The sequence below is a fragment of the Ambystoma mexicanum genome, unplaced genomic scaffold (assembly GCF_040938575.1).
Source record: "Ambystoma mexicanum isolate Mex_15411 unplaced genomic scaffold, UKY_AmexF1_1 Mex_scaf10, whole genome shotgun sequence".
Taxonomy (NCBI): domain Eukaryota; kingdom Metazoa; phylum Chordata; class Amphibia; order Caudata; family Ambystomatidae; genus Ambystoma; species Ambystoma mexicanum.
In genome coordinates this window covers 1,097,501-1,112,500 of record NW_027182325.1, presented here as the reverse complement: position 1 = coordinate 1,112,500, position 15,000 = coordinate 1,097,501, and the positions used below count along the sequence as shown (strand labels likewise).

Sequence of the window (15,000 nt, the reverse complement as noted above, 5' to 3'; positions counted from 1 at the left end):
CCCATCCAGGTACTAACTAGGCCTGACCCTGCTTAGCTTCCGAGATCGAGCACATTCAGTGTGGTGTGGCCGTAGGCTCTGGGCCTAGTGAGTTTTGTACTTTTAAGCATCTAGTCGGCTAGACCTTGCAGTTTTGAAAGGCAATTGTGAAATGGCTCACTTCCTGAACTTGGAGCACAAAAAAGCCTACAGCACCTGGTATTCCCAGGTGGTCTCCCATCCAGGTACTAACTAGGCCCGACACTGCTTAGTTTCCGAGATCAGACGCAATCAGCGTGGTGTGGCCGTAGGCTCTGGGCCTAGTGAGTTTTGTACTTTTAAGCATCTAGTCAGCTAGACCTTGCAGTTTTGAAAGGCAATTGAGAAATGGCTCACTTCCTGAACTTGGAGCACAAAAAAGGCTACAGCACCTGGTATTCCCAGGCGGTCTCCCATCCAGGTACTAACGAGGCCCGACACTGCTTAGCTTACGAGATCAGACGAGATCGGGCGCATTCAGTGTGGTGTGGCCGTAGGCTCTGGTTCTTGTGAGTTTTGTACTTTTAAGCATCTAGTCGGCTAGACCTTGCAGTTTTGAAAGGCAATTGAGAAATGGCTCACTTCCTGAACTTGGAGTACAAAAAAGCCTACAGCACCTGGTATTCCCAGGCGGTCTTCCATCCAGGTACTAACTAGGCCCGACACTGCTTAGCTTCTGAGATCAGACGAGATCAGGCACATTCAGTGTGGTGTGGCCGTAGGCTCCGGGCCTAGTGAGTTTTGTACTTTTAAGCATCTAGTCGGCTAGACCTTGCAGTTTTAAAAGGCAATTGAGAAAGGGCTCACTTCCTGAACTTGGAGCACAAAAAAGCCTACAGCACCTGGTATTCCCAGGCGGTCTCCCATCCAGGTACTAACTAGGCCTGACACTGCTTAACTTCCGAGATCAGTCGAGATCGGGTGCATTCAGTGTGGTGTGGCCGTAGGCTCTAGGAATGCTAAGAATATTACTCTTATGCATTTGCATTTAGTAAGCTAAGCCATGCAGCCACTTGCAACATGATACCACGCTCATCGCTCGATCAGGCTCGATCAGGCGAGATATATAAGACTGGTGGGCCCATTCAGGACTCCTATGTCTGGTAGGATAACTTTAATTCATCCATCCTGTGTCTGTTGCAGGGAGGTGGAGAGAACAATCAACACAATAATGGTTTTCTTTCATGCCTCTTGAAGGACTCAATATTCTCTGTACTGCATTACATGTGAAAGTCGATTTATTACCCATGAACACACTACCTGTATGCTAATTCTATGTAAAAAGGTAGCTCCAGCCCTCATGATGTTGTCCAACATTTCCGCTATAAAACGGGATACAATTATTTTGGAAACATACCAAATTTGAAAAATAATTGAGAAGTTGCGCAATTACTAATCATGGAGCACAAAAAAAGCCTACAGCACCTGGTATTCCCAGGCAGTCTCCCATCCAGGTACTAACTAGGCCTGACACTGCTTAACTTCCGAGATCAGACGAGATCGGGTGCATTCAGTGTGGTGTGGCCGTAGGCTCTAGGAATGCTAAGAATATTACTCTTATGCATTTGCATTTAGTAAGCTAAGCCATGCAGCCACTTGCAACATGATACCACGCTCATCGCTCGATCAGGCTCGATCAGGCGAGATATATAAGACTGGTGGGCCCATTCAGGACTCCTATGTCTGGTAGGATAACTTTAATTCATCCATCCTGTGTCTGTTGCAGGGAGGTGGAGAGAACAATCAACACAATAATGGTTTTCTTTCATGCCTCTTGAAGGACTCAATATTCTCTGTACTGCATTACATGTGAAAGTCGATTTATTACCCATGAACACACTACCTGTATGCTAATTCTATGTAAAAAGGTAGCTCCAGCCCTCATGATGTTGTCCAACATTTCCGCTATAAAACGGGATACAATTATTTTGGAAACATACCAAATTTGAAAAATAATTGAGAAGTTGCGCAATTACTAATCATGGAGCACAAAAAAAGCCTACAGCACCTGGTATTCCCAGGCAGTCTCCCATCCAGGTACTAACTAGGCCCGACCCTGCTTAGCTTCCGAGATCGGGCGCATTCAGTGTGGTGTGGCCGTAGGCTCTGGGCCTAGTGAGTTTGTACTTTTAAGCATCTAGTCGGCTAGACCTTGCAGTTTTGAAAGGCAATTGTGAAATGGCTCACTTCCTGAACTTGGAGCACAAAAAAGCCTACAGCACCTGGTATTCCCAGGTGGTCTCCCATCCAGGTACTAACTAGGCCCAACACTGCTTAGTTTCCGAGATCAGACGAGATCGGGCGCATTCAGTGTGGTGTGGCCGTAGGCTCTGGGCCTAGTGAGTTTTGTACTTTTAAGCATCTAGTCGGCTAGACCTTGCAGTTTTGAAAGGCAATTGAGAAATGGCTCACTTCCTGAACTTGGAGCACAAAAAAGCCTACAGCACCTGGTATTCCCAGGTGGTCTCCCATCCAGGTACTAACTAGGCCCGACACTGCTTAGCTTCCGTGATCAGACGAGATCGGGCGCAATCAGTGTGGTGTGGCCGTAGGCTCTGGGCCTAGTGAGTTTTGTACTTTTAAGCATCTAGTCAGCTAGACCTTGCAGTTTTGAAAGGCAATTGAGAAATGGCTCACTTCCTGAACTTGGAGCACAAAAAAGCCTACAGCACCTGGTATTCCCAGGCGGTCTCCCATCCAGGTACTAACGAGGCCCGACACTGCTTAGCTTCCGAGATCAGACAAGATCTGGCGCATTCAGTGTGCTGTGGCCGTAGGCTCTGGTTCTTGTGAGTTTTGTACTTTTAAGCATCTAGTCGGCTAGACCTTGCAGTTTTGAAAGGCAATTGAGAAATGGCTCACTTCCTGAACTTGGAGTACAAAAAAGCCTACAGCACCTGGTATTCCCAGGCAGTCTTCCATCCAGGTACTAACTAGGCCCGACACTGCTTAGCTTCTGAGATCAGACGAGATCAGGCACATTCAGTGTGGTGTGGCCGTAGGCTCTGGGCCTAGTGAGTTTTGTACTTTTAAGCATCTAGTCGGCTAGACCTTGCAGTTTTAAAAGGCAATTGAGAAAGGGCTCACTTCCTGAACTTGGAGCACAAAAAAGCCTACAGCACCTGGTATTCCCAGACGGTCTCCCATCCAGGTACTAACTAGGCCTGACACTGCTTAACTTCCGAGATCAGTCGAGATCGGGTGCATTCAGTGTGGTGTGGCCGTAGGCTCTAGGAATGCTAAGAATATTACTCTTATGCATTTGCATTTAGTAAGCTAAGCCATGCAGCCACTTGCAACATGATACCACGCTCATCGCTCGATCAGGCGAGATATATAAGACTGGTGGGCCCATTCAGGACTCCTATGTCTGGTAGGATAACTTTAATTCATCCATCCTGTGTCTGTTGCAGGGAGGTGGAGAGAACAATCAACACAATAATGGTTTTCTTTCATGCCTCTTGAAGGACTCAATATTCTCTGTACTGCATTACATGTGAAAGTCGATTTATTACCCATGAACACACTACCTGTATGCTAATTCTATGTAAAAAGGTAGCTCCAGCCCTCATGATGTTGTCCAACATTTCCGCTATAAAACGGGATACAATTATTTTGGAAACATACCAAATTTGAAAAATAATTGAGAAGTTGCGCAATTACTAATCATGGAGCACAAAAAAAGCCTACAGCACCTGGTATTCCCAGGCAGTCTCCCATCCAGGTACTAACTAGGCCTGACACTGCTTAACTTCCGAGATCAGACGAGATCGGGTGCATTCAGTGTGGTGTGGCCGTAGGCTCTAGGAATGCTAAGAATATTACTCTTATGCATTTGCATTTAGTAAGCTAAGCCATGCAGCCACTTGCAACATGATACCACGCTCATCGCTCGATCAGGCTCGATCAGGCGAGATATATAAGACTGGTGGGCCCATTCAGGACTCCTATGTCTGGTAGGATAACTTTAATTCATCCATCCTGTGTCTGTTGCAGGGAGGTGGAGAGAACAATCAACACAATAATGGTTTTCTTTCATGCCTCTTGAAGGACTCAATATTCTCTGTACTGCATTACATGTGAAAGTCGATTTATTACCCATGAACACACTACCTGTATGCTAATTCTATGTAAAAAGGTAGCTCCAGCCCTCATGATGTTGTCCAACATTTCCGCTATAAAACGGGATACAATTATTTTGGAAACATACCAAATTTGAAAAATAATTGAGAAGTTGCGCAATTACTAATCATGGAGCACAAAAAAAGCCTACAGCACCTGGTATTCCCAGGCAGTCTCCCATCCAGGTACTAACTAGGCCCGACCCTGCTTAGCTTCCGAGATCGGGTGCATTCAGTGTGGTGTGGCCGTAGGCTCTGGGCCTAGTGAGTTTGTACTTTTAAGCATCTAGTCGGCTAGACCTTGCAGTTTTGAAAGGCAATTGTGAAATGGCTCACTTCCTGAACTTGGAGCACAAAAAAGCCTACAGCACCTGGTATTCCCAGGTGGTCTCCCATCCAGGTACTAACTAGGCCCGACACTGCTTAGCTTCCGAGATCAGACGAGATCGGGCGCATTCAGTGTGGTGTGGCCGTAGGCTCTGGGCCTCGTGAGTTTTGTACTTTTAAGCATCTAGTCGGCTAGACCTTGCAGTTTTGAAAGGCAATTGAGAAATGGCTCACTTCCTGAACTTGGAGCACAAAAAAGCCTACAGCACCTGGTATTCCCAGGTGGTCTCCCATCCAGGTACTAACTAGGCCCGACACTGCTTAGCTTCCGAGATCAGACGAGATCGGGCGCAATCAGTGTGGTGTGGCCGTAGGCTCTGGGCCTAGTGAGTTTTGTACTTTTAAGCATCTAGTCAGCTAGACCTTGCAGTTTTGAAAGGCAATTGAGAAATGGCTCACTTCCTGAACTTGGAGCACAAAAAAGCCTACAGCACCTGGTATTCCCAGGCGGTCTCCCATCCAGGTACTAACGAGGCCCGACACTGCTTAGCTTCCGAGATCAGACGAGATCTGGCGCATTCAGTGTGCTGTGGCCGTAGGCTCTGGTTCTTGTGAGTTTTGTACTTTTAAGCATCTAGTCGGCTAGACCTTGCAGTTTTGAAAGGCAATTGAGAAATGGCTCACTTCCTGAACTTGGAGTACAAAAAAGCCTACAGCACCTGGTATTCCCAGGCAGTCTTCCATCCAGGTACTAACTAGGCCCGACACTGCTTAGCTTCTGAGATCAGACGAGATCAGGCACATTCAGTGTGGTGTGGCCGTAGGCTCTGGGCCTAGTGAGTTTTGTACTTTTAAGCATCTAGTCGGCTAGACCTTGCAGTTTTAAAAGGCAATTGAGAAAGGGCTCACTTCCTGAACTTGGAGCACAAAAAAGCCTACAGCACCTGGTATTCCCAGACGGTCTCCCATCCAGGTACTAACTAGGCCTGACACTGCTTAACTTCCGAGATCAGTCGAGATCGGGTGCATTCAGTGTGGTGTGGCCGTAGGCTCTAGGAATGCTAAGAATATTACTCTTATGCATTTGCATTTAGTAAGCTAAGCCATGCAGCCACTTGCAACATGATACCACGCTCATCGCTCGATCAGGCGAGATATATAAGACTGGTGGGCCCATTCAGGACTCCTATGTCTGGTAGGATAACTTTAATTCATCCATCCTGTGTCTGTTGCAGGGAGGTGGAGAGAACAATCAACACAATAATGGTTTTCTTTCATGCCTCTTGAAGGACTCAATATTCTCTGTACTGCATTACATGTGAAAGTCGATTTATTACCCATGAACACACTACCTGTATGCTAATTCTATGTAAAAAGGTAGCTCCAGCCCTCATGATGTTGTCCAACATTTCCGCTATAAAACGGGATACAATTATTTTGGAAACATACCAAATTTGAAAAATAATTGAGAAGTTGCGCAATTACTAATCATGGAGCACAAAAAAAGCCTACAGCACCTGGTATTCCCAGGCAGTCTCCCATCCAGGTACTAACTAGGCCTGACACTGCTTAACTTCCGAGATCAGACGAGATCGGGTGCATTCAGTGTGGTGTGGCCGTAGGCTCTAGGAATGCTAAGAATATTACTCTTATGCATTTGCATTTAGTAAGCTAAGCCATGCAGCCACTTGCAACATGATACCACGCTCATCGCTCGATCAGGCTCGATCAGGCGAGATATATAAGACTGGTGGGCCCATTCAGGACTCCTATGTCTGGTAGGATAACTTTAATTCATCCATCCTGTGTCTGTTGCAGGGAGGTGGAGAGAACAATCAACACAATAATGGTTTTCTTTCATGCCTCTTGAAGGACTCAATATTCTCTGTACTGCATTACATGTGAAAGTCGATTTATTACCCATGAACACACTACCTGTATGCTAATTCTATGTAAAAAGGTAGCTCCAGCCCTCATGATGTTGTCCAACATTTCCGCTATAAAACGGGATACAATTATTTTGGAAACATACCAAATTTGAAAAATAATTGAGAAGTTGCGCAATTACTAATCATGGAGCACAAAAAAAGCCTACAGCACCTGGTATTCCCAGGCAGTCTCCCATCCAGGTACTAACTAGGCCCGACCCTGCTTAGCTTCCGAGATCGGGTGCATTCAGTGTGGTGTGGCCGTAGGCTCTGGGCCTAGTGAGTTTGTACTTTTAAGCATCTAGTCGGCTAGACCTTGCAGTTTTGAAAGGCAATTGTGAAATGGCTCACTTCCTGAACTTGGAGCACAAAAAAGCCTACAGCACCTGGTATTCCCAGGTGGTCTCCCATCCAGGTACTAACTAGGCCCGACACTGCTTAGCTTCCGAGATCAGACGAGATCGGGCGCATTCAGTGTGGTGTGGCCGTAGGCTCTGGGCCTCGTGAGTTTTGTACTTTTAAGCATCTAGTCGGCTAGACCTTGCAGTTTTGAAAGGCAATTGAGAAATGGCTCACTTCCTGAACTTGGAGCACAAAAAAGCCTACAGCACCTGGTATTCCCAGGTGGTCTCCCATCCAGGTACTAACTAGGCCCGACACTGCTTAGCTTCCGAGATCAGACGAGATCGGGCGCAATCAGTGTGGTGTGGCCGTAGGCTCTGGGCCTAGTGAGTTTTGTACTTTTAAGCATCTAGTCAGCTAGACCTTGCAGTTTTGAAAGGCAATTGAGAAATGGCTCACTTCCTGAACTTGGAGCACAAAAAAGCCTACAGCACCTGGTATTCCCAGGCGGTCTCCCATCCAGGTACTAACGAGGCCCGACACTGCTTAGCTTCCGAGATCAGACGAGATCGGGCGCATTCAGTGTGCTGTGGCCGTAGGCTCTGGTTCTTGTGAGTTTTGTACTTTTAAGCATCTAGTCGGCTAGACCTTGCAGTTTTGAAAGGCAATTGAGAAATGGCTCACTTCCTGAACTTGGAGTACAAAAAAGCCTACAGCACCTGGTATTCCCAGGCAGTCTTCCATCCAGGTACTAACTAGGCCCGACACTGCTTAGCTTCTGAGATCAGACGAGATCAGGCACATTCAGTGTGGTGTGGCCGTAGGCTCTGGGCCTAGTGAGTTTTGTACTTTTAAGCATCTAGTCGGCTAGACCTTGCAGTTTTAAAAGGCAATTGAGAAAGGGCTCACTTCCTGAACTTGGAGCACAAAAAAGCCTACAGCACCTGGTATTCCCAGGCGGTCTACCATCCAGGTACTAACTAGGCCTGACACTGCTTAACTTCCGAGATCAGTCGAGATCGGGTGCATTCAGTGTGGTGTGGCCGTAGGCTCTAGGAATGCTAAGAATATTACTCTTATGCATTTGCATTTAGTAAGCTAAGCCATGCAGCCACTTGCAACATGATACCACGCTCATCGCTCGATCAGGCGAGATATATAAGACTGGTGGGCCCATTCAGGACTCCTATGTCTGGTAGGATAACTTTAATTCATCCATCCTGTGTCTGTTGCAGGGAGGTGGAGAGAACAATCAACACAATAATGGTTTTCTTTCATGCCTCTTGAAGGACTCAATATTCTCTGTACTGCATTACATGTGAAAGTCGATTTATTACCCATGAACACACTACCTGTATGCTAATTCTATGTAAAAAGGTAGCTCCAGCCCTCATGATGTTGTCCAACATTTCCGCTATAAAACGGGATACAATTATTTTGGAAACATACCAAATTTGAAAAATAATTGAGAAGTTGCGCAATTACTAATCATGGAGCACAAAAAAAGCCTACAGCACCTGGTATTCCCAGGCAGTCTCCCATCCAGGTACTAACTAGGCCTGACACTGCTTAACTTCCGAGATCAGACGAGATCGGGTGCATTCAGTGTGGTGTGGCCGTAGGCTCTAGGAATGCTAAGAATATTACTCTTATGCATTTGCATTTAGTAAGCTAAGCCATGCAGCCACTTGCAACATGATACCACGCTCATCGCTCGATCAGGCTCGATCAGGCGAGATATATAAGACTGGTGGGCCCATTCAGGACTCCTATGTCTGGTAGGATAACTTTAATTCATCCATCCTGTGTCTGTTGCAGGGAGATGGAGAGAACAATCAACACAATAATGGTTTTCTTTCATGCCTCTTGAAGGACTCAATATTCTCTGTACTGCATTACATGTGAAAGTCGATTTATTACCCATGAACACACTACCTGTATGCTAATTCTATGTAAAAAGGTAGCTCCAGCCCTCATGATGTTGTCCAACATTTCCGCTATAAAACGGGATACAATTATTTTGGAAACATACCAAATTTGAAAAATAATTGAGAAGTTGCGCAATTACTAATCATGGAGCACAAAAAAAGCCTACAGCACCTGGTATTCCCAGGCAGTCTCCCATCCAGGTACTAACTAGGCCCGACCCTGCTTAGCTTCCGAGATCGGGTGCATTCAGTGTGGTGTGGCCGTAGGCTCTGGGCCTAGTGAGTTTGTACTTTTAAGCATCTAGTCGGCTAGACCTTGCAGTTTTGAAAGGCAATTGTGAAATGGCTCACTTCCTGAACTTGGAGCACAAAAAAGCCTACAGCACCTGGTATTCCCAGGTGGTCTCCCATCCAGGTACTAACTAGGCCCGACACTGCTTAGCTTCCGAGATCAGACGAGATCGGGCGCATTCAGTGTGGTGTGGCCGTAGGCTCTGGGCCTAGTGAGTTTTGTACTTTTAAGCATCTAGTCAGCTAGACCTTGCAGTTTTGAAAGGCAATTGAGAAATGGCTCACTTCCTGAACTTGGAGCACAAAAAAGCCTACAGCACCTGGTATTCCCAGGCGGTCTCCCATCCAGGTACTAACGAGGCCCGACACTGCTTAGCTTCCGAGATCAGACGCATTCAGTGTGCTGTGGCCGTAGGCTCTTGTTCTTGTGAGTTTTGTACTTTTAAGCATCTAGTCGGCTAGACCTTGCAGTTTTGAAAGGCAATTGAGAAATGGCTCACTTCCTGAACTTGGAGTACAAAAAAGCCTACAGCACCTGGTATTCCCAGGCGGTCTTCCATCCAGGTACTAACTAGGCCCGACACTGCTTAGCTTCTGAGATCAGACGAGATCAGGCACATTCAGTGTGGTGTGGCCGTAGGCTCTGGGCCTAGTGAGTTTTGTACTTTTAAGCATCTAGTCGGCTAGACCTTGCAGTTTTGAAAGGCAATTGTGAAATGGCTCACTTCCTGAACTTGGAGCACAAAAAAGCCTACAGCACCTGGTATTCCCAGGTGGTCTCCCATCCAGGTACTAACTAGGCCCGACACTGCTTAGCTTCCGAGATCGGGCGCAATCAGTGTGGTGTGGCCGTAGGCTCTGGGCCTAGTGAGTTTTGTACTTTTAAGCATCTAGTCAGCTAGACCTTGCAGTTTTGAAAGGCAATTGAGAAATGGCTCACTTCCTGAACTTGGAGCACAAAAAAGCCTACAGCACCTGGTATTCCCAGGCGGTCTCCCATCCAGGTACTAACGAGGCCCGACACTGCTTAGCTTCCGAGATCAGACGAGATCGGGCGCAATCAGTGTGGTGTGGCCGTAGGCTCTGGGCCTAGTGAGTTTTGTACTTTTAAGCATCTAGTCAGCTAGACCTTGCAATTTTGAAAGGCAATTGAGAAATGGCTCACTTCCTGAACTTGGAGCACAAAAAAGCCTACAGCACCTGGTATTCCCAGGCGGTCTCCCATCCAGGTACTAACGAGGCCCGACACTGCTTAGCTTCCGAGATCAGACGAGATCGGGCGCATTCAGTGTGGTGTGGCCGTAGGCTCTGGTTCTTGTGAGTTTTGTACTTTTAAGCATCTAGTCGGCTAGACCTTGCAGTTTTGAAAGGCAATTGAGAAATGGCTCACTTCCTGAACTTGGAGTACAAAAAAGCCTACAGCACCTGGTATTCCCAGGCGGTCTTCCATCCAGGTACTAACTAGGCCCGACACTGCTTAACTTCCGAGATCAGACGAGATCGGGTGCATTCAGTGTGGTGTGGCCGTAGGCTCTAGGAATGCTAAGAATATTACTCTTATGCATTTGCATTTAGTAAGCTAAGCAATGCAGCCACTTGCAACATGATACCACGCTCATCGCTCGATCAGGCTCGATCAGGCGAGATATATAAGACTGGTGGGCCCATTCAGGACTCCTATGTCTGGTAGGATAACTTTAATTCATCCATCCTGTGTCTGTTGCAGGGAGGTGGAGAGAACAATCAACACAATAATGGTTTTCTTTCATGCCTCTTGAAGGACTCAATATTCTCTGTACTGCATTACATGTGAAAGTCGATTTATTACCCATGAACACACTACCTGTATGCTAATTCTATGTAAAAAGGTAGCTCCAGCCCTCATGATGTTGTCCAACATTTCCGCTATAAAACGGGATACAATTATTTTGGAAACATACCAAATTTGAAAAATAATTGAGAAGTTGCGCAATTACTAATCATGGAGCACAAAAAAGCCTACAGCACCTGGTATTCCCAGGCAGTCTCCCATCCAGGTACTAACTAGGCCTGACCCTGCTTAGCTTCCGAGATCGGGCACATTCAGTGTGGTGTGGCCGTAGGCTCTGGGCCTAGTGAGTTTTGTACTTTTAAGCATCTAGTCGGCTAGACCTTGCAGTTTTGAAAGGCAATTGTGAAATGGCTCACTTCCTGAACTTGGAGCACAAAAAAGCCTACAGCACCTGGTATTCCCAGGTGGTCTCCCATCCAGGTACTAACTAGGCCCGACACTGCTTAGTTTCCGAGATCAGACGAGATCGGGCGCAATCAGTGTGGTGTGGCCGTAGGCTCTGGGCCTAGTGAGTTTTGTACTTTTAAGCATCTAGTCAGCTAGACCTTGCAGTTTTGAAAGGCAATTGAGAAATGGCTCACTTCCTGAACTTGGAGCACAAAAAAGCCTACAGCACCTGGTATTCCCAGGCGGTCTCTCATCCAGGTACTAACGAGGCCCGACACTGCTTAGCTTCCGAGATCAGACGAGATCGGGCGCATTCAGTGTGGTGTGGCCGTAGGCTCTGGTTCTTGTGAGTTTTGTACTTTTAAGCATCTAGTCGGCTAGACCTTGCAGTTTTGAAAGGCAATTGAGAAATGGCTCACTTCCTGAACTTGGAGTACAAAAAAGCCTACAGCACCTGGTATTCCCAGGCGGTCTCCCATCCAGGTACTAACTAGGCCCGACACTGCTTAGCTTCTGAGATCAGACGAGATCAGGCGCATTCAGTGTGGTGTGGCCGTAGGCTCTGGGCCTAGTGAGTGTTGTACTTTTAAGCATCTAGTCGGCTAGACCTTGCAGTTTTAAAAGGCAATTGAGAAAGGGCTCACTTCCTGAACTTGGAGCACAAAAAAGCCTACAGCACCTGGTATTCCCAGGCGGTCTCCCATCCAGGTACTAACTAGGCCTGACACTGCTTAACTTCCGAGATCAGACGAGATCGGGTGCATTCAGTGTGGTGTGGCCGTAGGCTCTAGGAATGCTAAGAATATTACTCTTATGCATTTGCATTTAGTAAGCTAAGCCATGCAGCCACTTGCAACATGATACCACGCTCATCGCTCGATCAGGCTCGATCAGGCGAGATATATAAGACTGGTGGGCCCATTCAGGACTCCTATGTCTGGTAGGATAACTTTAATTCATCCATCCTGTGTCTGTTGCAGGGAGGTGGAGAGAACAATCAACACAATAATGGTTTTCTTTCATGCCTCTTGAAGGACTCAATATTCTCTGTACTGCATTACATGTGAAAGTCGATTTATTACCCATGAACACACTACCTGTATGCTAATTCTATGTAAAAAGGTAGCTCCAGCCCTCATGATGTTGTCCAACATTTCCGCTATAAAACGGGATACAATTATTTTGGAAACATACCAAATTTGAAAAATAATTGAGAAGTTGCGCAATTACTAATCATGGAGCACAAAAAAGCCTACAGCACCTGGTATTCCCAGGCAGTCTCCCATCCAGGTACTAACTAGGCCTGACCCTGCTTAGCTTCCGAGATCGGGCACATTCAGTGTGGTGTGGCCGTAGGCTCTGGGCCTAGTGAGTTTTGTACTTTTAAGCATCTAGTCGGCTAGACCTTGCAGTTTTAAAAGGCAATTGAGAAAGGGCTCACTTCCTGAACTTGGAGCACAAAAAAGCCTACAGCACCTGGTATTCCCAGGCGGTCTCCCATCCAGGTACTAACTAGGCCTGACACTGCTTAACTTCCGAGATCAGACGAGATCGGGTGCATTCAGTGTGGTGTGGCCGTAGGCTCTAGGAATGCTAAGAATATTACTCTTATGCATTGGCATTTAGTAAGCTAAGCCATGCAGCCACTTGCAACATGATACCACGCTCATCGCTCGATCAGGCGAGATATATAAGACTGGTGGGCCCATTCAGGACTCCTATGTCTGGTAGGATAACTTTAATTCATCCATCCTGTGTCTGTTGCAGGGAGGTGGAGAGAACAATCAACACAATAATGGTTTTCTTTCATGCCTCTTGAAGGACTCAATATTCTCTGTACTGCATTACATGTGAAAGTCGATTTATTACCCATGAACACACTGCCTGTATGCTAATTCTATGTAAAAAGGTAGCTCCAGCCCTCATGATGTTGTCCAACATTTCCGCTATAAAACGGGATACAATTATTTTGGAAACATACCAAATTTGAAAAATAATTGAGAAGTTGCGCAATTACTAATCATGGAGCACAAAAAAGCCTACAGCACCTGGTATTCCCAGGCAGTCTCCCATCCAGGTACTATCTAGGCCTGACCCTGCTTAGCTTCCGAGATCGGGCACATTCAGTGTGGTGTGGCCGTAGGCTCTGGGCCTAGTGAGTTTTGTACTTTTAAGCATCTAGTCGGCTAGACCTTGCAGTTTTGAAAGGCAATTGTGAAATGGCTCACTTCCTGAACTTGGAGCACAAAAAAGCCTACAGCACCTGGTATTCCCAGGTGGTCTCCCATCCAGGTACTAACTAGGCCCGACACTGCTTAGCTTCCGAGATCAGACGAGATCGGGCGCAATCAGTGTGGTGTGGCCGTAGGCTCTGGGCCTAGTGAGTTTTGTACTTTTAAGCATCTAGTCAGCTAGACCTTGCAGTTTTGAAAGGCAATTGAGAAATGGCTCACTTCCTGAACTTGGAGCACAAAAAAGCCTACAGCACCTGGTATTCCCAGGCGGTCTCCCATCCAGGTACTAACGAGGCCCGACACTGCTTAGCTTCCGAGATCAGACGAGATCGGGCGCAATCAGTGTGGTGTGGCCGTAGGCTCTGGGCCTAGTGAGTTTTGTACTTTTAAGCATCTAGTCAGCTAGACCTTGCAATTTTGAAAGGCAATTGAGAAATGGCTCACTTCCTGAACTTGGAGCACAAAAAAGCCTACAGCACCTGGTATTCCCAGGCGGTCTCCCATCCAGGTACTAACGAGGCCCGACACTGCTTAGCTTCCGAGATCAGACGAGATCGGGCGCATTCAGTGTGGTGTGGCCGTAGGCTCTGGTTCTTGTGAGTTTTGTACTTTTAAGCATCTAGTCGGCTAGACCTTGCAGTTTTGAAAGGCAATTGAGAAATGGCTCACTTCCTGAACTTGGAGTACAAAAAAGCCTACAGCACCTGGTATTCCCAGGCGGTCTTCCATCCAGGTACTAACTAGGCCCGACACTGCTTAGCTTCTGAGATCAGACGAGATCAGGCACATTCAGTGTGGTGTGGCCGTAGGCTCTGGGCCTAGTGAGTTTTGTACTTTTAAGCATCTAGTCGGCTAGACCTTGCAGTTTTAAAAGGCAATTGAGAAAGGGCTCACTTCCTGAACTTGGAGCACAAAAAAGCCTACAGCACCTGGTATTCCCAGGCGGTCTCCCATCCAGGTACTAACTAGGCCTGACACTGCTTAACTTCCGAGATCAGTCGAGATCGGGGCATTCAGTGTGGTGTGGCCGTAGGCTCTAGGAATGCTAAGAATATTACTCTTATGCATTTGCATTTAGTAAGCTAAGCCATGCAGCCACTTGCAACATGATACCACGCTCATCGCTCGATCAGGCTCGATCAGGCGAGATATATAAGACTGGTGGGCCCATTCAGGACTCCTATGTCTGGTAGGATAACTTTAATTCATCCATCCTGTGTCTGTTGCAGGGAGGTGGAGAGAACAATCAACACAATAATGGTTTTCTTTCATGCCTCTTGAAGGACTCAATATTCTCTGTACTGCATTACATGTGAAAGTCGATTTATTACCCATGAACACACTACCTGTATGCTAATTCTATGTAAAAAGGTAGCTCCAGCCCTCATGATGTTGTCCAACATTTCCGCTATAAAACGGGATACAATTATTTTGGAAACATACCAAATTTGAAAAATAATTGAGAAGTTGCGCAATTACTAATCATGGAGCACAAAAAAGCCTACAGCACCTGGTATTCCCAGGCAGTCTCCCATCCAGGTACTAACTAGGCCTGACCCTGCTTAGCTTCCGAGATCGGGCACATTCAGTGTG

At 46.7% G+C, this 15,000-nt stretch overlaps 35 non-coding genes and 14 pseudogenes across 35 annotated transcripts; all 49 read right to left on the bottom strand.

Moving 5' to 3' along the window:
* LOC138546920 (5S ribosomal RNA) overlaps window positions 1-77 on the bottom strand; it is a 109-nt pseudogene extending 32 nt beyond the window's left edge.
* A 106-nt stretch (window positions 78-183) lies between these two features.
* LOC138546614 (5S ribosomal RNA) lies at window positions 184-292 on the bottom strand (annotated as a pseudogene).
* A 106-nt stretch (window positions 293-398) lies between these two features.
* On the bottom strand, window positions 399-517 carry LOC138542470 (5S ribosomal RNA). Its single transcript, XR_011290450.1, has one exon. It is a non-coding gene; the product is annotated as a 5S ribosomal RNA (ribosomal RNA).
* A 106-nt stretch (window positions 518-623) lies between these two features.
* On the bottom strand, window positions 624-742 carry LOC138539620 (5S ribosomal RNA). The gene has a single exon (XR_011287684.1). It is a non-coding gene; the product is annotated as a 5S ribosomal RNA (ribosomal RNA).
* A 106-nt stretch (window positions 743-848) lies between these two features.
* On the bottom strand, window positions 849-967 carry LOC138538407 (5S ribosomal RNA). Its single transcript, XR_011286508.1, has one exon. It is a non-coding gene; the product is annotated as a 5S ribosomal RNA (ribosomal RNA).
* A 464-nt stretch (window positions 968-1,431) lies between these two features.
* Window positions 1,432-1,550, bottom strand: LOC138537506 (5S ribosomal RNA). The gene has a single exon (XR_011285639.1). It is a non-coding gene; the product is annotated as a 5S ribosomal RNA (ribosomal RNA).
* Window positions 1,551-2,014: 464 nt separating this feature from the next.
* Window positions 2,015-2,123, bottom strand: LOC138543391 (5S ribosomal RNA; annotated as a pseudogene).
* A 105-nt stretch (window positions 2,124-2,228) lies between these two features.
* LOC138550885 (5S ribosomal RNA) lies at window positions 2,229-2,347 on the bottom strand. The gene has a single exon (XR_011294627.1). It is a non-coding gene; the product is annotated as a 5S ribosomal RNA (ribosomal RNA).
* Window positions 2,348-2,453: 106 nt separating this feature from the next.
* On the bottom strand, window positions 2,454-2,572 carry LOC138541081 (5S ribosomal RNA). The gene has a single exon (XR_011289097.1). It is a non-coding gene; the product is annotated as a 5S ribosomal RNA (ribosomal RNA).
* A 106-nt stretch (window positions 2,573-2,678) lies between these two features.
* LOC138542678 (5S ribosomal RNA) lies at window positions 2,679-2,797 on the bottom strand (annotated as a pseudogene).
* A 106-nt stretch (window positions 2,798-2,903) lies between these two features.
* Window positions 2,904-3,022, bottom strand: LOC138541833 (5S ribosomal RNA). The gene has a single exon (XR_011289829.1). It is a non-coding gene; the product is annotated as a 5S ribosomal RNA (ribosomal RNA).
* A 106-nt stretch (window positions 3,023-3,128) lies between these two features.
* On the bottom strand, window positions 3,129-3,247 carry LOC138541059 (5S ribosomal RNA). Its single transcript, XR_011289076.1, has one exon. It is a non-coding gene; the product is annotated as a 5S ribosomal RNA (ribosomal RNA).
* Window positions 3,248-3,701: 454 nt separating this feature from the next.
* LOC138537505 (5S ribosomal RNA) lies at window positions 3,702-3,820 on the bottom strand. The gene has a single exon (XR_011285638.1). It is a non-coding gene; the product is annotated as a 5S ribosomal RNA (ribosomal RNA).
* A 464-nt stretch (window positions 3,821-4,284) lies between these two features.
* Window positions 4,285-4,393, bottom strand: LOC138543029 (5S ribosomal RNA; annotated as a pseudogene).
* A 105-nt stretch (window positions 4,394-4,498) lies between these two features.
* On the bottom strand, window positions 4,499-4,617 carry LOC138547994 (5S ribosomal RNA). The gene has a single exon (XR_011291814.1). It is a non-coding gene; the product is annotated as a 5S ribosomal RNA (ribosomal RNA).
* A 106-nt stretch (window positions 4,618-4,723) lies between these two features.
* LOC138547647 (5S ribosomal RNA) lies at window positions 4,724-4,842 on the bottom strand. The gene has a single exon (XR_011291479.1). It is a non-coding gene; the product is annotated as a 5S ribosomal RNA (ribosomal RNA).
* Window positions 4,843-4,948: 106 nt separating this feature from the next.
* Window positions 4,949-5,067, bottom strand: LOC138542512 (5S ribosomal RNA). Its single transcript, XR_011290492.1, has one exon. It is a non-coding gene; the product is annotated as a 5S ribosomal RNA (ribosomal RNA).
* A 106-nt stretch (window positions 5,068-5,173) lies between these two features.
* LOC138541832 (5S ribosomal RNA) lies at window positions 5,174-5,292 on the bottom strand. Its single transcript, XR_011289828.1, has one exon. It is a non-coding gene; the product is annotated as a 5S ribosomal RNA (ribosomal RNA).
* Window positions 5,293-5,398: 106 nt separating this feature from the next.
* Window positions 5,399-5,517, bottom strand: LOC138541056 (5S ribosomal RNA). The gene has a single exon (XR_011289074.1). It is a non-coding gene; the product is annotated as a 5S ribosomal RNA (ribosomal RNA).
* Window positions 5,518-5,971: 454 nt separating this feature from the next.
* LOC138537504 (5S ribosomal RNA) lies at window positions 5,972-6,090 on the bottom strand. Its single transcript, XR_011285637.1, has one exon. It is a non-coding gene; the product is annotated as a 5S ribosomal RNA (ribosomal RNA).
* A 464-nt stretch (window positions 6,091-6,554) lies between these two features.
* Window positions 6,555-6,663, bottom strand: LOC138543028 (5S ribosomal RNA; annotated as a pseudogene).
* A 105-nt stretch (window positions 6,664-6,768) lies between these two features.
* On the bottom strand, window positions 6,769-6,887 carry LOC138547982 (5S ribosomal RNA). The gene has a single exon (XR_011291803.1). It is a non-coding gene; the product is annotated as a 5S ribosomal RNA (ribosomal RNA).
* Window positions 6,888-6,993: 106 nt separating this feature from the next.
* Window positions 6,994-7,112, bottom strand: LOC138547646 (5S ribosomal RNA). Its single transcript, XR_011291478.1, has one exon. It is a non-coding gene; the product is annotated as a 5S ribosomal RNA (ribosomal RNA).
* A 106-nt stretch (window positions 7,113-7,218) lies between these two features.
* Window positions 7,219-7,337, bottom strand: LOC138541526 (5S ribosomal RNA). The gene has a single exon (XR_011289531.1). It is a non-coding gene; the product is annotated as a 5S ribosomal RNA (ribosomal RNA).
* Window positions 7,338-7,443: 106 nt separating this feature from the next.
* LOC138541831 (5S ribosomal RNA) lies at window positions 7,444-7,562 on the bottom strand. The gene has a single exon (XR_011289827.1). It is a non-coding gene; the product is annotated as a 5S ribosomal RNA (ribosomal RNA).
* Window positions 7,563-7,668: 106 nt separating this feature from the next.
* LOC138541737 (5S ribosomal RNA) lies at window positions 7,669-7,787 on the bottom strand. The gene has a single exon (XR_011289736.1). It is a non-coding gene; the product is annotated as a 5S ribosomal RNA (ribosomal RNA).
* A 454-nt stretch (window positions 7,788-8,241) lies between these two features.
* On the bottom strand, window positions 8,242-8,360 carry LOC138537503 (5S ribosomal RNA). Its single transcript, XR_011285636.1, has one exon. It is a non-coding gene; the product is annotated as a 5S ribosomal RNA (ribosomal RNA).
* A 464-nt stretch (window positions 8,361-8,824) lies between these two features.
* On the bottom strand, window positions 8,825-8,933 carry LOC138543026 (5S ribosomal RNA; annotated as a pseudogene).
* A 105-nt stretch (window positions 8,934-9,038) lies between these two features.
* LOC138547971 (5S ribosomal RNA) lies at window positions 9,039-9,157 on the bottom strand. Its single transcript, XR_011291792.1, has one exon. It is a non-coding gene; the product is annotated as a 5S ribosomal RNA (ribosomal RNA).
* Window positions 9,158-9,263: 106 nt separating this feature from the next.
* Window positions 9,264-9,372, bottom strand: LOC138546764 (5S ribosomal RNA; annotated as a pseudogene).
* Window positions 9,373-9,478: 106 nt separating this feature from the next.
* LOC138539618 (5S ribosomal RNA) lies at window positions 9,479-9,597 on the bottom strand. The gene has a single exon (XR_011287682.1). It is a non-coding gene; the product is annotated as a 5S ribosomal RNA (ribosomal RNA).
* Window positions 9,598-9,703: 106 nt separating this feature from the next.
* LOC138542696 (5S ribosomal RNA) lies at window positions 9,704-9,812 on the bottom strand (annotated as a pseudogene).
* A 106-nt stretch (window positions 9,813-9,918) lies between these two features.
* On the bottom strand, window positions 9,919-10,037 carry LOC138536946 (5S ribosomal RNA). Its single transcript, XR_011285102.1, has one exon. It is a non-coding gene; the product is annotated as a 5S ribosomal RNA (ribosomal RNA).
* A 106-nt stretch (window positions 10,038-10,143) lies between these two features.
* Window positions 10,144-10,262, bottom strand: LOC138549958 (5S ribosomal RNA). Its single transcript, XR_011293726.1, has one exon. It is a non-coding gene; the product is annotated as a 5S ribosomal RNA (ribosomal RNA).
* Window positions 10,263-10,368: 106 nt separating this feature from the next.
* On the bottom strand, window positions 10,369-10,487 carry LOC138537959 (5S ribosomal RNA). Its single transcript, XR_011286076.1, has one exon. It is a non-coding gene; the product is annotated as a 5S ribosomal RNA (ribosomal RNA).
* A 463-nt stretch (window positions 10,488-10,950) lies between these two features.
* On the bottom strand, window positions 10,951-11,059 carry LOC138546129 (5S ribosomal RNA; annotated as a pseudogene).
* Window positions 11,060-11,165: 106 nt separating this feature from the next.
* Window positions 11,166-11,284, bottom strand: LOC138539188 (5S ribosomal RNA). The gene has a single exon (XR_011287263.1). It is a non-coding gene; the product is annotated as a 5S ribosomal RNA (ribosomal RNA).
* A 106-nt stretch (window positions 11,285-11,390) lies between these two features.
* LOC138541379 (5S ribosomal RNA) lies at window positions 11,391-11,509 on the bottom strand. Its single transcript, XR_011289388.1, has one exon. It is a non-coding gene; the product is annotated as a 5S ribosomal RNA (ribosomal RNA).
* A 106-nt stretch (window positions 11,510-11,615) lies between these two features.
* On the bottom strand, window positions 11,616-11,734 carry LOC138540306 (5S ribosomal RNA). Its single transcript, XR_011288359.1, has one exon. It is a non-coding gene; the product is annotated as a 5S ribosomal RNA (ribosomal RNA).
* A 106-nt stretch (window positions 11,735-11,840) lies between these two features.
* Window positions 11,841-11,959, bottom strand: LOC138548871 (5S ribosomal RNA). Its single transcript, XR_011292665.1, has one exon. It is a non-coding gene; the product is annotated as a 5S ribosomal RNA (ribosomal RNA).
* A 463-nt stretch (window positions 11,960-12,422) lies between these two features.
* On the bottom strand, window positions 12,423-12,531 carry LOC138546128 (5S ribosomal RNA; annotated as a pseudogene).
* Window positions 12,532-12,637: 106 nt separating this feature from the next.
* LOC138548870 (5S ribosomal RNA) lies at window positions 12,638-12,756 on the bottom strand. Its single transcript, XR_011292664.1, has one exon. It is a non-coding gene; the product is annotated as a 5S ribosomal RNA (ribosomal RNA).
* Window positions 12,757-13,209: 453 nt separating this feature from the next.
* LOC138546649 (5S ribosomal RNA) lies at window positions 13,210-13,318 on the bottom strand (annotated as a pseudogene).
* Window positions 13,319-13,424: 106 nt separating this feature from the next.
* Window positions 13,425-13,543, bottom strand: LOC138547645 (5S ribosomal RNA). The gene has a single exon (XR_011291477.1). It is a non-coding gene; the product is annotated as a 5S ribosomal RNA (ribosomal RNA).
* A 106-nt stretch (window positions 13,544-13,649) lies between these two features.
* Window positions 13,650-13,768, bottom strand: LOC138536945 (5S ribosomal RNA). The gene has a single exon (XR_011285101.1). It is a non-coding gene; the product is annotated as a 5S ribosomal RNA (ribosomal RNA).
* Window positions 13,769-13,874: 106 nt separating this feature from the next.
* On the bottom strand, window positions 13,875-13,993 carry LOC138549957 (5S ribosomal RNA). Its single transcript, XR_011293725.1, has one exon. It is a non-coding gene; the product is annotated as a 5S ribosomal RNA (ribosomal RNA).
* Window positions 13,994-14,099: 106 nt separating this feature from the next.
* On the bottom strand, window positions 14,100-14,218 carry LOC138539617 (5S ribosomal RNA). Its single transcript, XR_011287681.1, has one exon. It is a non-coding gene; the product is annotated as a 5S ribosomal RNA (ribosomal RNA).
* A 106-nt stretch (window positions 14,219-14,324) lies between these two features.
* Window positions 14,325-14,442, bottom strand: LOC138542596 (5S ribosomal RNA; annotated as a pseudogene).
* A 463-nt stretch (window positions 14,443-14,905) lies between these two features.
* Window positions 14,906-15,000, bottom strand: part of LOC138546127 (5S ribosomal RNA) — a 109-nt pseudogene continuing 14 nt past the window's right edge.